The sequence below is a fragment of the Camelus ferus genome, chromosome 14 (genome assembly GCF_009834535.1).
Source record: "Camelus ferus isolate YT-003-E chromosome 14, BCGSAC_Cfer_1.0, whole genome shotgun sequence".
NCBI lineage: Eukaryota > Metazoa > Chordata > Mammalia > Artiodactyla > Camelidae > Camelus > Camelus ferus.
The window spans coordinates 51,162,181-51,181,963 of NC_045709.1; the positions used below are offsets into that span (position 1 = coordinate 51,162,181).

A 19,783-nucleotide genomic window follows, 5' to 3' on the forward strand; every position below is an offset into this window, starting at 1 on the left:
AGGGCTCCCTCGGCCCCCATCGCATCTTCGACTCCTCGGGGACCGTGATGCTCACATCACTGCCTAGCAAATGTGTATTTGCCTTCAGGGCCCCCCTACTGGCCCCAGGGCCTAAAGGAGATATCACGGCCGACAGGTTGACTCCAACCTGTGCACATGTTTGGTTTGGCCCACACAGAATGTTGAAGTTGGGAAAATAGGAAGCAAAGTTCTGGATTAGCAGCTTCTCTTTAAAAAAAGAAACAGTCTGCCAACGCTGGGCATGTATTATCTCATAGCCACAACTGGGTGCCCTGAGTTAATGGTGGGCGGCCGCAGAGAACACACTCTCCAGACAGCAGCAGGGCGCGCTACACTTCCATCTGTTGCACCCACCCTTCCCTCCACTCAGTCACCACCTGGCTCACCCCGCAGGTATGTCATTTTTGAAAACATGGGATTTTTTCATTGTATCCTCAGGGCCCAGCGTAAGGAAATCCTGCCCTGTAGGAAGGAGTCCCACTTGTTGACTCAGAATTTTGCATGTAAAAGAATCACTTGTGATGCTTGTAAAACAATACAGGGGCCATTCTCTAAGCAATCCTGATTCAAACAGCCTGGATGGATACCTAGAAGTCCATTTTTTTTCTAGAAGCAGCCTTACTGAGTCTTGGTAAGAACAGTCTCTGATAAACACGGCTTTAGTGTTGGGTATCCAAAGCTCTTGTGAGTCTTGATTTCCTTATAAGAAAAAGAATTTGGACTAAATCGTCACTACGACCCACAACTCTAAATGTTTTCTTTGGTTCTTTATTGGAAAGCTAAGGAAACCAAGGAGGAAATCAGTTCCTGTTCTCTGCTACCACCTGCTGGCGAATTCTTGGTACTGCCAAGGTATAAACTGCAGTCCAAAGATTACTGTCCTCCATTTTTAATGGCTAGATCCAAGCACATTTTTTTAATCAACAAAATAACTTAAGAACTTAATATCAAGCTACACTTGGTGAAAACTAAAAAGGGAAATATCTTATAATCTGTCGATGATACTTCAATAAAGCTGAAACAAAATTAAGTAATATAACATCAATAATCTGTCTCCTTTATTAATTCTACAAGCTTCTGGTGTGTTTTACAAAACTGATTTTGGAACACATAATAGATTTTGAGACTTTCTGTAGAAAAATCTGCACAGTATAAAATCTGTTTCATTGTAGACGCAGGACCCACTAAATAGATCAACTCTTTACCATAAAAAAAAGTTCCAAAATGGAACGAATGATCGGCATTTTTGCAGAAAGTAAAGTGCTGATATAGAAAATGCTCAGAGACTAAACACATGAGTGAGATTTCTCAGATTCCTCTCAATACTCTGGATGATTGCTCTCCCATCCACTAGAGCAGCAGGGAGCTCACATATCTGGGCTCTGTGAAGCCTAGCTTGTACATGGATTCTGCTCTCCAAGCCTAGAACCACACTTCAAAAGGGAGACAACATGGGCAGACCACCAAGCATAACGAGTTGACAATTTGCCTGAATGTTCAGGCAAAACCCGAGGAGGGTCCAGGGCAGAGGGCAGCTGGGCGTGACAGAGCATGTGGGAGGCAGGAGAGCACGGGGTCATCTGGAAAGCCTCCCCAGAGGATGACTTCACCCTCCTCGAAACTGAGAAGCTTGACTTGCCAACCACTCCCTCCAAATTCTTCGGTTCACCAGGCCGGTGCTCCTCCTCCACCTTCTAAACTTTGCTCTTTCAAGTACAAACCCCAAGCAGGTACCCCTAGGTGTACAGCCCTAGTCCTTCCCTCGAAGCGCCCCTCCGGCCTCACACTGACACGACCGGGTTGAGCGTTCCCCCTTGGGCGCCTCTTCCATCACCACGAAGCCGCATGTGAGACAAGACCTCACCCTCTCACCCAAGGCTGAACTGCCACACCTCACTTCTCTGCTGAAATCATGATACCAGATTTCTCCCAGCCACCCAGACTCAAAACATGAGCATGAACCTTCCTGCCCTTCCAAATCCATGTCATTCTCTCCACCCCAGTTCGAAGCTTCTCCTCTGGGAGACGCCACGATGCAGAAACAAGAATCCCAGGTCAGACGGATGGAACCGACACTGGGGGAGACACTCCGAGGGCTTCTGGCAGCAATGTGAGCCCCAACTGATGTCTTGAGGGGAAACAGAAAAGCTGAAAACCAGAGTTAACTAATTCTTGCTTCCCCTAACTGAGAATAATGACAATGACCCCACATCCTGGAACAGAATGGAGTCAGAAGATGGAAAAGCTGGAGGAGAAGGAAAACAGACTTGCTAACAGCAGGGAGCGGGGCCGGCAGTGCCGCATGAAATAATTATCACCCCGGACCGAAGCCCAGCCAGATGGCAGCCAGGACAATGGAGACCCACGCAGGCGATATGAAATTTTGATGAATTCCTTAATGGCCACACAATGAAAGCCCATGTTCCAGAAACAGGCCAATAATAGAACAAATGTCAGTGCAGAACAAAAAGCCTTAAAATCACCTGCATTATTTACTCCTTTATATTTGTAATATTTTTTCAAAATGTGGTTCTTTAATAGGTGTTTTCACTGATGAGAATGATCATTGTTTATGTCACAAACACTGTCACTTTTTTGAACCCTAAGCTGATGCTCCAGGCTACTGTGTCCATTGCATTATGTCAAAAGGTGGGGTCACACAGCTCCCCACACACTGGACTCAAAATGACAGCAATTGTGGATCAGGGAGAACCATACACTTCCACACACATCTCAACATGAGACCTCAAGCAAAGTTACAGCTCCTACAACATGCTCCTAGCCCTCAGAATGAGGAGACTCACTTACACAAGAGCGTACACAGTGCCTTATGAACTCTAGCATGTCTCAGCAAGCCAAGATGCTTCTGAACTGCATCCAGTCAAAAGCTAAAGTCAAAATGAGCCTGAAGGTCACGGGTCTTATCTGCCTTCTACAAAAGCCTTGATGAAATCACTTAAACCTCCTGGAGAGGTTATTCTCCAGGAAAACACTGTTTGAGAAGGCACGACCACGAGATAAATGGTATGAAGTAAAACTCCAGGTTGAAAGAGCTAAAACTTGACTCGATAACCCTGAAGGAAACTGGGGAGCTGTATGCACCTGTGCGGGATCCCAAGGTAACTTGAGAAGAATTCAGGGAATTCCAAAACTCCTTGAGGGATTTCCTGGAGCACTCCTGCAGGTCATGGGCAAACAACCTCTCAATCAAGAGATACTGAGTGGACTAATGATTCTGAAACTAGTTGGGATCTGTTGTGACCCACTCTACAGAACTAGAGTCTGGGCAATCTGGAGTTCGTGCAGATGGAGACTGCCTGAGCAGACTGTCAATGGTTGGGTTCTCCCCGGTAGCTGGGAGAGGTCAATAGAGCACGTCGGAACACACTGTCAAGAAAGTGGCTCACTAAGCAGGGGAGAGAAGTAAAGACGGGCAGTTGGTAAGAAGGAAGAAAGTAAAGAGGTTTTGACTAAGCAGGTTTAGCTGATGCCGCAAGGTAAGATGCCAGGCAAGCTGTAGAGTCAGGTGTTGGGATTTAATAATGCAGAAGTGAAGGCCTCCCAGGAAATAGCTAAATTCAGGATTAGGATCTCAAAGAAAGTGGCTGGAGTAGAAAGGGAAGTCCTGGATCGGGAGGTGAGAGAACTGGACGGGACCTCCCAGTCTACCCTGTATTACTCAGGATGATGGTAGGGTTAGGGACGGAGGGAAGCAGTGAGCCAAGAGCTCAAGTCTTCGCTGAGTTAAGAAGCGCAAGTGAGAGGTCCGAGGTCAGCAAATAATGCAGAGGAGGGATACTGGACAGTCTAACCAACTGGTGTAAGCCATAGATATTCCTGTGTGAACATGTCCTGCTATCTGGAAGTGGCCACTTCTTCGAGCCCTGAGGTAACGCAGGAGGTGGTAGATGGCAAACTCCACTGCGGAAGGTGACAGGAGAAAAAGAGGACTGGGTCTCCCTTATGGCAAAGAGGTAAAGGGAACATTTAGAGAAGGGGTAAAAGTTGGGGTTCTCACTGTAGAATTGTTCCAGGGGACAGAATGGAAAGGTCTGGGAGGAAGCAGGGCACTGGGCCAAGAAGCCAAGCGTTGGGCACCATGACGGAAACTCCTCCATCTTGGGTGGTACAAAGGCTGACAGGAAGGACACATGAGGTTCACTGGCTGCAGGGATGACCTCGATGTGATACTGAACATTCCCGTTTCACATTTAACAGAAAGTAATTTGTGACACTAAGTCAGGCCAAGACCAGACAAATCCTGCAATTTTTTCTTATGATAAACCATCCTGCATTTTGAAACTACACTGAACAAACACCCTCTATTCAACACACACCCAGAAGATTGATGGGATAAATAATACTTCAAACATTAGGTCACTGGTCTATAAACAGAGAGAGATTCTGTCTATATTCATATTACCTGAAGCAAAACCAATTTTTTAAAGCTTTTTAAAAATATTCTTCTCAGTCACAGTTTGGCTTAGAAAAACTTTCCAGTTTTGCTTAAAGAGTACATGCCAGACTTATCAAAACTTTTCATTTACTAAAATCAAATCTCCAGTTGTTAAGTGTAATTTAAATTAAATATTTACAAACACAACATATAGACGATCCCTTACATATCCTCTGAAAACTTCGTTGAAGCATTATAATTATTATTCGCCCATTGGAAACAACTGTTCCTCATTCAAAAAAGTACGTTCAAAGTACATCAAAGGTCATCCAACAAAATCAATGTACTTTACGCATCTGCTTAACACTATGTTAAAACAGTATGGTAGACTAAATAACTTATAAACCTCACTTATTGAAAACCACATCTTAAACCAGGTATGGGTAAACTAGGACCTGTGGGCCAAACCCAGGCCTACCACCTGTTTTTATAAATAAAGTTTTATTGGAACATAGACTTCTATCAGCTGCAACAAGATTTCTCACTACAACAGGCAGAAAGTTGAGTAGTCCTAACAGAGACCTATGGCCCACAAACCTAAAATATTTACTATCTGACCCCTCATAGAAAAAGTTTGCCAACTGTTTTCACTGACAAGTTATTAAGTGCTTTCATTTATTCATTCAAATACATTAGGGCCAAAATGCTGGAATAGACAGAAACATTCACAAAACAGTGTGCCCTGGAAAGACTTCAAATATAGGACAGAATACAAAATTAAGTATCAAATTAAATATGGGCTCAGGCTCCTGGTGACACTTCCATAGGGCCTGCCAGGAGGCCCAGCGTGGGTGGACTGGGCCAAAGAAGACCCCGGACAGGCCCACACTTTCCTTGGAAGGGACAGGTCAGCGCCTTCCCAGTTGTTTGGTGAGAAAGGGTTTCTCTGTCCCACCCCAACCTAAGTGAGGAGGTCAGAATGCTCCCCATTGAGAAGATGGACCATTTAAAATCGCTGTATCCTGGAAACACCTATAGTTCATGGAAAAGCCAACAGGCTGGAAATGCCACCTGGGACTTGACCACTGAGACCTGTGCCAAGGAGGGAATTCTTCCCACACTGAAAGGGGAGTGAGGTCCCCCTGCAGAGCCCGCAGACTTCCAGGTGTGCAGCCAGGCCGGAGAAGGCATAGCTTTCTAGAGCTACTCGCATGAAGACTTGGACTTTAAGAAGAGAGGGGGAGTGGGCTGCTTCCTGCAGGCCTCAGTTAAGTGACACTGTGCTGAACTCTGAAGATGAAGCCTGAACTCACAGGAAGAGAAAGATCAGATAATTAGAAAAACAAATCTCCGATTTCCCTTCAGATGGACCAAAAACTGAAACAGAGTCACATGTAAATGCATGTGAAGTGTGCCCTTCTGGAATTTCCTTAATTATGGGGGATCAGTTTCAAGAATTGCACAAAAATCATTCCAAACATAAAACCCCAACCTCAAGATTGGGAAGGGAAAGAGGTGTGGAGAGAAACTCTCCAGAAAAGATAAGTTGAAGAATGAAGGGGCATCTTGTAGGGGACAATCTTTAAAGAAGGCCTAGTGGAAAGAACATATTCAATATTTTGGAGTCTGTGATAGATTTGAGAAAAAGAAAAGAAAAAAAAAAGATAAATTAGGCCTTTAGGAGTACAGACCAGGCTATGGACGAGTGGAATATGGAAAAGCCTGGGGTACTTGGAAATCGACTGGCTACCCCAGAGCTTGGTATAAAAATGGTCAGAGCTGTTGCCAGCACCAACTTTGTAAAAGCCAAAAAGGATGCTGAAAATTCACAGGCTGTTTGAGAAAAGAATAAACTTGTCTGGGTGGGTTGAAACAAAGAACAGACAGAAAACCAAAACAGTATGAGATACATGTCACTTGGCCAGTGTCCTTCACTGCATGTGTGAGCTCCAAGGGCTCAACTTACTGGGAGGATGTCCCTGCTTGTGCTAAAAGTGTCAGGAAATGGACAGAAGCAGAAAAAATAAGCATTAAATTGGAGAGTTAATTTATGGAATCTTTTCAATGTTTTTCAAAGGAGTTTACATTAATAAAATGAATGAAATGAAGTTTTCTTTTTTTAATTGAAGGACAGTTGATTTACAATGCTGTGTTAGTTTCTGATGTACAGCATAGTGTTTCAGTTATACATGTATATTCTTTTTCACTATAGGTTACACAAGATATTAAATACAGTCCTCTGTGCTATACAGTAGGACCTTGTTGTTGAAGCTTTCTGTTATTTGTATAAAAAAAGCAAACATGCATGTGAAGAGAATGATAGGATTTTAACATATACATCCCTACAATGTAAAATCCATTTCAGTTTTCATCCGTCTGGTATAGCACAGCCAATGAGCTTCCTCTATTTTAACTCCGTCAAACAGTACTTATTCTAAAATTTCATTTTTAAGATTGTTATTTGTTTATAATGGATTAGTCATAATTGAATGAGTCTCAATTGATAGTCTTTGTAAATGACTTTAATTACTTTAATGTTATAAAAGTATTGATTAAATCGCTTTTGGGGAGGGGGAGTTAATACTTCAAAGCCACACAGTAAAAGCAATTAATTTTTATGTTTCTTCAAATAAAGGATTTAAATAAAACAAGAAAAATATAAGTGCTACATAGAGATATTATGTACTGAATGCTGCGGAATAACTCTGCTTGGGGAGAAAGGAAAAGATGGAGAGACAAAAAAATGACTATTTATCGGTATTATCCAGGTAGAGAAAACGGGGATGAGTCAGGAACAAAATCAGTACAAAGTTGTCTTCAACCCAGGGGCTGCATCCTTTTCCCACAGTCCACAGTAGCTTCTGAAATAGGGACTTCAGTAAATAGTTGTTGAATGAATACCGCCCTCTGGTGGCCTCGAGGCGCTATCCCCTATCTTTCTTCCTAATCATCCCAACTGTACTGTTTTCTAGAACTTTCCAAAGCCTTTTCCTTCTAAACTTACCCAAATCTTATTACACACTTAAGGCTTTGATATAACATGAGAGCCAAACATTTCTGACAAAACAAATCCTCATATAGTCCAGGTTTAGCCCTCCCACGCAACCGGTAATCACTTTACAGAAACATCCTGGAAAGTCACTGACGGTAAGTCCAGAACAGAGGGAACAGCAGAACCTGGAGGGGGTCCCCCAGCCCCCACAGGATGACCAAGTGCACAGGTGCCTGCTTTCTCCTACATGTCCCTCCAGTTCTTACACTATAAGGATTCATTTTCAGGTATTTCTACAAACTTCACCTAGACCCTAAGCACACATTCCATCAGTCTGTCATGTCTAAGACCCCCTCCCACAAAGCCAGGTTCCATGGATTTTATCCCCCACTGTGGGTAAAAGGAGGTGAGAGGGAAATCTTGAATTGACGGAGCCTCCTTTCTCCCTGTTTCTCACCCCTTATTTCATACATGTGATTATGGCTGATAAAGTTAATTCCTGTATCAGGACCCACAAGACGGAGGCCACCCCAGTGGCCAGGCCCCCACCACAAATCTAACCCCAAGTCAGTCTGCATTTGCAGGAAACAATGCCAGGGACACCTAAGATACCACAATCACAATCCTCCAACTCGGCTGCAGCGAGCTCAGCTTACCCAAGAAGACAGGACCTGTCAGCCTTCCCAGGAAATCCCTGACCTGCTGGCCAATCATGCCGTTTTCCGCATTGCTGCTTGCAGCTCTCTCTAAACTGGCTCTTGCCCCAAGTCCCTCAGGAACAGAGCCCCACTCCTTGTAAGGCACTGTGCTCCCCCACACCATGGGTACACTGCCCTTGAATAAAGGACATCAAACTTGTTACTAAATTGTATTATTTGTTGTTATTTGACACAAACCACAGATATTCCCTCTATATCCAGGCTCCTAAGAGCTCCCTCCAACTTCTCTCATTCTTGAATGTTTGGATATGTCAGCCAACATCATGGGCCTCACACAGCTATGTGTTCAAAGGTGACCCGGGAAGCATGGTTTTTCCTTTGACTTGTTCTTCACAAGCTGTTTTGGTACAGGCCATGAAGCGCTGAGGACTGAGCTCATTTCCACAGGACAGATCTAAGTAAATATCCCATGGGCCCTGCTGCTTCCTCTCCCTGAAGGGCCTGGAGGCCCCCAAGACAGGCAGGGGAGAAGATTAAAACCCACTGCCAGGCTACCATCTTTTAACTGATCTCTTTCTTGGGCATTCTTTCGGAAGACAACAGTGTGGGATGAGGCTTTAGTTTCCCTCCACTTGACACAAACTGAAGTCAACTCTCTCCAGAAAGGGAAAAGAACACTAAAAGATGTGGTGTGACCAGCAGGGTTCACAGAAACTGCCAGTCCGGGTTCCTCCAAGTTCAAGTCTGCCTTGTACAGGATGTTTACTGAGCCTGTGCAGAAGGAAATAGAGGCAAATTCCATGCAAGAGCTAAACGAAAGGAAACTCAGAGGTAAAACTTTTTCTTATAATTTAACAAGGTCTGGGGAAATTGTCTGTGGGATGAAAGACTGGAAAGTTACAGAAAACAGGCTTAAAATTTCCGATATCACTGCTTCTACACAATGATTTACAAATAGCTAAAGATAGGTGGAATTTACCAGAATTTATCCAATAAATCACAATATCATAAATGATCAAACCTTGAAGGGGCCTTAATCTTAGGATTACCTAATAGTTGACAACCCAAGCTCTTTGTAAACTGTAAATCACTACATACAAGATGAAAAAACTAGGTTGTTCGCTGAAAGAGACAAAAGCAAAATGGTTAGTGAAGAATGGACAGTATATAGTAAGTAACAAGCACAAGTTCTGGGTCAGACAGCTGCTGTCCAGTTCGGGCTCTGCCATTCTCTAACCAAGTCACAGAATTGCTAAGCCTTTACTTCTTTCTCTTACTAAACTACATTTTCATAAAAAGATTGGCCGATTCCTATGCCTTCCCCAGAAGACTTTCTGCCTTCCATAGTAAAAATTTTAAAAAAAGACTATGAAATTTCAAAGTGACAAAATTTGGATACATAACAAATATCCTTTTCCACTACTCCACACTGCCAATGGATATACCTGATACTGTTTGTGGGTTTAACGATACTGAAGAAGAATAGCACAGCTGGACAGCATCCTTAAGAGAAAAAGAAGTATGTGATCACATTATATAAGGATGACAGATTTCAGGAAGATGGCGGAGTAGAAGGATGCTCGCAGGTCACCCTCTCCCACAGATACACCAAGACCCACAACTACAGACCCACTCAGCCAACCAGAGCACCTGTGGAACTCCGACAGAACATCACCCTCTTCAGAAGATAAAGACGCCAAAAATCTGGTAGGAGAAAAGGAAAAAAGAAAGAACAAAAGGCAAAGCAGCGCGAGACGGGTCCCGCGGGGAGGGAGCGGCAAAGGAGGACTGCCGCTCGCTCGCTGGGTCTCCCCTCTCCAACTGAGAGGCCAGCGGGATGGAGGGGGAGCCTCCGAGGCTCAGATCTGTACGAGAGCAGCCCTTGACTAACAGAACTAAGTTAAACGGGCACAGAGCGTCCCCCCGACACCCAGCCTGAGACGCGGGCCAGCAGCCGCGGGCAGGGCCAGGCTGCACAAGCCGGGCGGAAGACGGAAGTGGCTGCACGGAGGCAGCCCCCGGGGATCGCAAGGGGCTGCGCGCAGTGGCTGTGGGTGCACAGGGCAGAACAACCTGGGCCCTCCATAAAACAGCAAGGTTGATGTGCTCTCCGGGGAAGGGTGCATACCCGCATCTCTGAAAACCCGCGGAAAGTTTTCGGGGGAAGAGAGGCTGGGCTCAGGCACAGCCGCCATATCCTCCGTGCTGAGCACTCAGGCGGGGGCGGGGGCGAAACCTGCATCCCCACCGAAGGGCTTAGCAGCTTCAAAGGCCAGACTGAGACTGGCCTGCAGCCTGGGGCAGATAGGATCCTTCCATCCTGGTCCCTCAGAGAACTTGCTCCACAAAGACAAACAAGGAGCTGGGTTTTGGCTCGGAGCAGGGACAGGGCTGTCCCTCGGTCTTCCCCGAGCCCACCCGCGGAGCGCCGGCCAGGGCGGCGGAGCGCGCAGCCGCACAGAGCAGCGGAGCTACCAGCGGAGGCGCAGGTAGAGCGAGAGCGGCCCCCCGCCTTTCGGGCAGGAACACAGCCCCTGACCGAGGTGCTGGGAGGGGGCACGACCCGCCCTCCTACCCGGCCAGTCTGCAACATCTGATTGCGGCATCCAGAGGGGCAGCGACCCGCCCGCCCACAGCAGAGAGCTGCACCTGACCCAGTGTTAGGAGGAGGCGCGATCGGCTTGCCGACAGGTCCTGGGAGAAGCACAGAAGAGGGCGCCAACGGAGGGCCTCTGAAAACAGCAAGCTGAGTTTCCAAAACAGGACGAAGACAGAAAGACTTCACATTAAAAGCACACAGACAGGAGAACACCGAAAACCCCCCCCTTTTTTTTTTAAATCTGTTTTTACCTGTTCTATTTTCTATTACTCTCTTAATCTTTACTTCTTAATTCATTTCTATTTCTCTTGGGTTTTGATGTCCTGCTATTGATTAGACACAGGTTTCAAATACATCTATTCATCTCCCCCCCCCCTTTTTTTGTAAAGGTTTCAAAAGGACGTCTCAACCCAATTAATACTCTGCTTCAACTCACTCTTCTATTATTCATTATACACTGTTTTCAAACCTTCTTTCTCCCTTCTTTTAAAATTCTCTCTCTCTCTTATTTTTTTTTTCTTTTTTTCCTAAGTTCTATTCCTAAATAGGCATCAGATAGATAAAATCCTTAAGGACCAAAATAAACAACTGATACTCCATAAACCACAGTGCCAAAGAGGTATGAGCAAGATGAAGAAGCAGAAAAACCTTTCCCAATTAAAAGAACAAGAGAAATCCCCTGAAAGAAAGATCAACGAAGTAGACATCGATAGCCTACTAGATCAAGATTTCAAAAAAGGAGTGATCGAATTGCTGAAGGAATTAAAAGAGATAGTGTTTAGAGATATAAAATATGTCAAAAATGAAATTGAAGCTATAAAGAAGAGCCAAGTAGAATGGGTAAACTCATTGACAGAGATGAGGAATGATCTAATAGCTGTGCAAAGCCGACTAGATAATGCAGAGGAACGAATTAGTGATCTAGAAGACAGGGCAATAGAAAGCACCCATTCAGAAGAACTACAAGAGAAGCAAATAAAAAATAATGGAAATAGCATAAGGGACCTATGGGATAATATAAAGCGTCCCAATCTTCACATAATAGGGGTCCCAGAAGGAGAAGAAAGATCAAAGGGGATTGAAAAGGTCTTTGAAGAAATCATGACTGAAAACTTCCCAAACTTAAAGAAGGAATCAGATATCCAAGTACAGGAAGCTCAGAGGGTCCCAAACAGGAAGAACCCAAATAGACCCACACCAAGACATATCATAATCAAGATGGCCAGTCAAGGATAAAGAAATGATTCTAAAGGCAGCAAGAGAAAAGCAAAGAGTAAGTTACAAGGGAACCCCCATAAGGCTCTCAGCTGATTTCTCTACACAAACACTACAGGCCAGAAGGAAGTGGCAAGATACATTCAAAGCCCTGAATGAAAAAAAGATGCAGCCTAGGATCCTTTATCCAGCAAGGCTATCCTTGAGGATAGAAGGAGAAATAAAGAGTTTCACAGACAAAAAAAAAGCTGCAGGAGTTTAGCAACACTAAACCCATGCTAAAAGAAATATTGAAAGGGCTATTCTAAATAGAAAAGCAGCAGGATGCTACAGAAATGAGAAACACACAACTGGAAAGGTGATAACTCATGAATTACAAATAAAGTAAACATGAAATTATAAAAGAAGACATACAAATCACTGAGAGTGGGAGAGGGAGGCAGGGAAATATAGAATATTTTTTTCTTTCTTTTTTAAATTTTGTTAACAGTAGGATGGGTTTGAGATCATGTTACTATCAGTTTAATAAAAACAGTTATAGTAATGGGTTGATAGATTTACAAAAAAGGGTAACCACAAGCCAAAATTTACAAAGGAGTCACAAAAATTAAATAAAATCCATGATAATACAAAGGAAAATTACCAAACCACAAAAGGAAGAAGAAAGGAACAAAGAGGATATACCAATTCAACTGCAAAGATAAGTTCAAAATGGCAATAAACACACATCTATCATTAATTACTGTAAATGTTAATGGACTAAATGCTCCAGTCAAAAGACACAGAGTGGCAGACTGGATAATAAAGCAAGAACCTTCAATATGCTGCATACGAGAGACCCACTTTAGGGAGAAGGACACATATAGATTGAGAGTGAAAGGATGGAAAAGGATATTCCATGCAAATGGAAAAGCCAAAAAAGCAGGTGTTGCAGTACTGATTTCAGACAAAATAGACTTTAAAACAAAGGCCATAAAGAAAGATAAAGAAGGACATTTTATAATGATGAAAGGAGTGATACAAGATGAGGATATTACACTCGTTAATATATATGCACCCAATATAGGAGCACCTAAGTACATACAAGAATTACTAACAGAGATAAAGGGGGATATTGATGGGAATACAATCATAGTTGGAGATTTTAACACTGCATTAACATCACTAGGCAGATCTTCCAGACAGAAAATAAACAAGGCAACAGAGAAATTAAATACTACAATAGAAAAACTAGATTTGGTGGATATTTTCAGAGCATTACACCCCCAAAAAATAGGATATACATTCTTTTCAAGTGCACATGGAACATTTTCCAGGATCGATCATGTACTTGGACACAAAAGAAACCTCAACAATTTTAAGAAGATAGAAATTATCTCAAGCATCTTTACTGACCACAGTGCCATGAAACTGGAAATCAACAACAGAGAAACAAAGGAGAAAAAAAGGAAAGCATGGAGATTAAACAATATGTTATTGAAAAAACAATGGATCAATGAGGAAATCAAAGCTGAAATTAAAAAATACCTTGAGACAAATGATAATGAAAGCACAACCATTCAAAACCTATGGGACACAGCAAAGGCAGTGCTAAGAGGGAAGTTTATAGCGATACAGGCCTTCCTCAAAAAGAAGAACAATCTCAAATAAACAATTTAACCCACCACCTGAATGAATTAGAAAAAGGACAAAAAGCCCCAAAAAGCAGCAGAAGGAAGGAAATAATAAAGATCAGAGAGGAATTAAATACAATAGAGATTAACAAGACCATAGAAAAAATCAACCAAACCAAAAGCTGGTTTTTTGAAAAAGTAAATAAAATCGACAAACCTCTGGCCAAACTCACAAAGAAGAAAAAAGAGAGAGCACAAATTAGCAAAATAAGAAAGGAAAACGGAGAAATTACAACAAACAAAATAGAAATACAGAATATCATACGAGAATATTATGAAAAACTATATGGAACCAAACTGGATAACCTAGAGGAGATGGACAAGTTTCTGGAAACATACTGTCCACCAAAACTGAATCAAGAAGAATCTGAACACTTGAACAATCCGATCACTAGAAAGGAAATAGAAATAGCAATTAAAAACCTCCCTACAAATAAAAGTCCAGGACCGGATGGCTTCACCGGGGAATTCTACCAAACATACAAAGAAGAACTCATACCAGTCCTTCTCAAACTCTTCCAGACGATTGAAAAGGAGGGAATACTCCCAAACTCATTCTATGAAGCCACCATCACCCTGATACCAAAACCAGGCAAAGACACTACAAAAAAAGAGAATTATAGGCCAATATCACTGATGAACATAGACGCCAAAATCCTCACCAAAATTTTAGCAAATAGAATCCAACAACACATAAAAAAGATTATACATCATGACCAAGTGGGGTTCATCCCAGGGACACAAGGCTGGTTCAACATACGCAAATCAATCAGTGTAATACATCACATCAACAAGAGAAAGGACAAAAACCACATGATCATCTCAATCGATGCAGAAAAAGCATTTGATAAAATTCAACACCCATTTATGATAAAAACTCTCGCCAAAGAGGGTATAGAGGGAACATACCTCAACATAATAAAAGCTATATATGACAAACCTACAGTCAGCATAGTACTCAACGGTGAAAAACTCAAAAGCTTCCCACTAAAATCTGGGACAAGACAAGGATGCCCACTATCACCACTCCTATTCAACATAGTCCTGGAAGTCCTAGCCACAGCAGTCAGGCAAGAGAAAGAAATAAAAGGGATCCAAATTGGAAAAGAAGAGGTAAAAGTGTCATTATATGCTGATGACATGTTACTATATATAGAAAACCCTAAAAGGTCCACACGAAAAGCTACTAGAGCTGATTGAAGAATTCAGCAAGGTAGCAGGTTACAAAATTAACGTTCAAAAATCAGTTGCATTTCTTTACACTAACGATAAATCAACAGAAGAAGAAAGTAAAGAAACAATCCCCTTTAAAATAGCACCCAAAGTAATAAAATATCTGGGAATAAATCTAACCAAGGAGGTGAAAGAATTATACACAGAAAACTATAAACCATTGATGAAGGAAATTAAAGAAGACTTTAAAAAATGGAAAGATATTCCATGCTCTTGGATTGGAAGAATCAATATTGTTAAAATGGTCACACTGCCCAAGGCAATCTACAGATTTAATGCAATCCCTATCCAGTTACCCAGGACATATTTCACAGAACTAGAACAAATCATAATAAAATTCCTATGGAACCATCAAAGACCTAGAATTGCCAAAGCATTACTGAAGAGAAAGAAAGAGGCTGGAGGAATAACTCTCCCAGACTTCAGACAATACTATAGAGCTACAGTCATCAAGACAGCATGGTACTGGTACCAAAACAGACATATAGACCAATGGAGCAGAATAGAGAGCCCAGAAATGAACCCACAAACTTTTGGTCAACTCATCTTTGACAAAGGAGGCAAGAATATACATTGGGATAAAGACAGTCTCTTCAGCAAATGGTGTTGGGAAAACTGGACAGCAGCATGTAAAACAATGAAGCTAGAACACTCCCTTACACCATATACAAAAATCAACTCAAAATGGATTAAAGACTTAAACATAAGACAAGATACAATAAACCTCCTAGAGGAAAACATAGGCAAAACATTATCTGACATACATTTCAAAAATTTTCTCCTAGAAGAAATAAAAGCAAGAATAAACAAATGGGACCTAATGAAACTTACAAGCTTCTGCACAGCAAAGGAAACCAGAAATAAAACAAGAAGAAAACCTACGGAATGGGAGAAAATTTTTGCAAGTGAAACCGACAAAGGCTTGATCTCCAGAATATATAAGCAGCTCATACGACTCAATAAGAAAAAAATAAACAACCCAATCCAAAAATGGGCAGAAGACCTAAACAAGCAATTCTCCAAGGAAGACATACAAATGATTAAAAAGCACATGAAAAAATGCTCAATATCACTAATTATCAGAGAAATGCAAATCAAAACTACAATGAGGTATCACCTCACACCAGTCAGAATGGCCGTCATTCAAAAATCGAGAAATGACAAATGCTGGAGAGGCTGTGGAGAAAGGGGAACCCTCCTACACTGCTGGTGGGAATGCAGTTTGGTGCAGCCACTATGGAAAACAGTGTGGAGATTCCTCAAAAGACTAGGAATAGACTTACCATATGACCCAGGAATCCCACTCCTGGGCTTGTATCCAGAAGGAAATCTACTTCAGGATGACACCTGCACCCCAATGTTCATAGCAGCACTATTTACAATAGCCAAAACATGGAAACAGCCTAAATGTCCATCAACAGGTGACTGGATAAAGAAGAGGTGGTATATTTATACAATGGAATACTACTCAGCCATAAAAACCGACAACATAATGCCATTTGCAGCAACATGGATGCTCCTGGAGAATGTCATTCTAAGTGAAGTAAGCCAGAAAGAGAAAGAAAAATACCATATGAGATCGCTCATATGTGGAATCTAAAAAACAAAAACAAAAACAAACAAACAAACAAAAACAAAGCGTAAATAAAGGACAGAAATAGACTCACAGACAGAGAATACAGACTTGTGGTTACCAGGAGGGTGGAGGGTGGGAAGGGATAGACTGGGATTTCAAAATTGTAGAATAGACTAAACTGTATAGCACAGGGAAATATACACAAAATGTTATGATAACTCACAGAGAAAAAAATGTGACAATGAGTGTGTATATGTCCATGAATAACTGAAAAATTGTGCTGAACACTGGAATTTGACACAACATTGTAAAATGATTATAAATCAATAAAAAATGTTTAAAAAAAATAAGGATGACAATAAGCAGTGCTGGACACAACTTCTACTCTTTGAGAGACACTGGAAAAGAATCAAACCACTGGGAGAAATGTTTGCAAAGTACGACTGATAAAGAGTTTGAATCTAGAATATAGAACTCTAGAAAACAAATAACCCGGTTTAAAAGATGAGCAAATAATCTGAACCAACACTTCATCAAAGAAGACATACAGATGGCAACGAAGCCCACAAAAAATGCTCAACATCATTAGTGTAACAAAAAGAAAGACTCAATGTGGAAAACAGTTCATCAATTTCTGATAAAATTAAACGTACACTTACAATAAGACCCATCAATTCCACTCCTCAACATTTACTCAAGTGAAATAGAAAGCTTGTCAAGTGGCTTCATAATTGCCAAATACTAGAAACAAACCAATGTCCTTCAAATGGGAATCAATAAACTGCAGTACATCCATTCCAGGAATACAACTCAGCTATGAAAAGGAATGAAGTCATGATATAAATGACATCACCAAGTCTCAAACGCATTACACTAAGTGAAAGAAGCCAGGCTTGAAAGGTTACAAACAGTATGATTCCATTTATACAACATTCTCAAAATGACAAAACCACAAGTACCTGCAAGGACAGAAAACAGATCAGCGGTTGCCAGGGGCAGGGGTGAGGAGGAAAGGGTTGGCTACAGAAGGTGCCTGAGGAAATCTGGAGGGCGATGAAACTACTGTATCTTGATTGATGTGGCAGTTACACAACTGTGTGCATTTGTCAGAACTCAATTCACTGTAAATTATACCTCAATAAAAAATAATGAGACCATGACGTGAAACAGCTATCAGCAATGTTGCCACTGTCTGAGCTGACATTAAAAGAGGTTTGAGATAGTGATTTTCAAACTTGATTCAGTGCATCCAAGGTGGAAGCTGGGAATCTGCAGCTTTAAGAAGCATTCTAGGTTATTTTGATGCAGGTGGTCCAAAGACTACACTTTGAGGTTGTTACACAGCATGATCAAAAACTGATACAAATACCCTCGCACCATTTCTTCATCTGAATATGTCTTGCTCCTCTACAAGACTCAGCAACTCTAGCTACTTCAGGCAAAACCCACTTAGTCACCAAGACAGAAACAGCTGTGAAGAGAGGGAAGGAGGGCTTTACCACCGGCAAGAGTGAGCAGAATAAACATGATCAAATGCCAGGTGCTATATACAGTATTTCCCAAAATTTCATGTAAGAGAGCTATGGATTTCAGATAATCATCTGTTTAGTGTCCTTAACAGTTTTACCAAGCTGGAAAGATAAGAAAGAAATTAAATTCACAGATGAACACATTACAATATGACAACAAAGTTAACCACAGAATATCTAAACCACTGTATCTAAGGCAAATTTCAAACAAACAAACAAAAAAATTATCCATTTTCTAACACTCATCCACTCTATTTATAACTTAAAGTAGAATATTTCTTTCTAAAGAAATATGATGCTTAATTTCCATGTGTAAATAGGAGTAGAGTTGGTCTAATAAAAAGGTGGGTGGGGGAGAAGATTCTGAACATCACTGAAGAGACTGCAAATCCCATCCCCACCCCATCTTCCAAAGGTCATCAGGGAGCTCTGCTCTGCGGAGCCCTGTTAGAAAATATTGCTCAAAAAATAAGGTTGCAGGGATAAATGCACAGACTTCTATTAGGACCCACAGGAAATCTAGCTTATTTCCACTATAAGAGTTTCAGTAAATTCAGTAAATCTGGCTGAATTATGTAATAAACTTAACACTTACAGTTATTCTGCATGTCTGTCTGGTTTCTTCATTAATATATTCCCAAAACCTACAAAAGTCACTTGCCCATAGGAGGTACTCAAGTATTTATTGAGTGAAAGAATACCTAAACATAAATTAGCTTGTAAACATCAATGCAAAACACATCCACAATGTAGCCAAAATCTGATTGCAGATACTTAAAACTGAATGAAAATGGTTAATTCTCCCAGAAAATAATTGCAGTTAAAAAAAAACTCAATAAGTAAATGAATCTCTAATTAGTCAAAAGTATGAAAGCTGACTTTTATAGAGAGGATTTTCCGAGGTCTGTGTCTCCCACCAGCAGTCACGTCATCACTCCAAATATGCCGGTCTTTGTTAGTGTTTAATGTATTTATGATTAGCTATGTCACTTCTGAATTAAACAAAATTATGAAAAACAAATCTGGGGCAGGGCGGAAATACTTGGGCTTATTCTATACTATAAGTAAGAGCTTAAAAGCCTTTTCTAAAAAAGAAAGAAAAGTTGCTCTTATTTGGGCACAAAAATAAAAGCTGAAATATTAGGATTTGATCCAAAAGTAAAACTTCATAGCTTTCATATTAGCTTCATAGCTTCAATTATAGACTTAAAGTAATAATTCCAGTTAACAATTTTAAACATTTTATAGGTAAAAAGCCCTTTAAAAAGGCCTTATGGACAATCATCAAAGAATTGCCACCTTGTTACAGACAAGTATTACCCCCTGAATAGTTATTTTTGTTTTTAAAACAGTGAACGGCGAGCTTCAGCTTATTACCTAACACCCTTCTTAGTGGCTAAGAGCTTTAATAATGCAATGTCTTCTCCTCTTTGTCAGCTAGTGAAACAAGGTTTAAATTTCACATTCAACTGGTAGCTGCTGCGGAATGCATTAAATAAGGAATGTTTTATCCAGGGCAGAACAAACCTAATCTTCAGGTGTGGATTGATATAAAGAGAGGGACATTCATGGAATTCAAAAGAGAATCAGCACCTCACAAATTCTTGCTCCCCGCCCTGGTGTTACATTACCTGCTACACAGTCTCGAAGGTTCATTCTCCCCCTGCAGTCAAAAGACACTGAGAAGGTATTCACAGCAATGTAAAGAAGCCGGCTTCTAGCACTCGGCTTCTTTGTGTACAACTTCGATGCAGAAGGGCAAGCTCTGAAAAACCTCTTTTTGTTAACTAAAATTCCACTGGCAATCACTGAGATCAGTGAGTCTCTGTTTCATCAAGCCAGTCAAATATTCAGTCCGGGGAAAGTCACGTACGTAAAAACTAATATGCT

The 19,783-nt window shown here is 41.4% G+C and overlaps 1 protein-coding gene and 1 pseudogene across 1 annotated transcript in view; one reads left to right on the forward strand and one right to left on the reverse strand.

The window, feature by feature from the left end:
* LMO7 (LIM domain 7) overlaps positions 1–19,783 on the reverse strand; it is a 189,126-nt gene that overhangs the window by 134,207 nt on the left and 35,136 nt on the right.
* LOC102515618 lies at positions 3,509–6,288 on the forward strand (annotated as a pseudogene).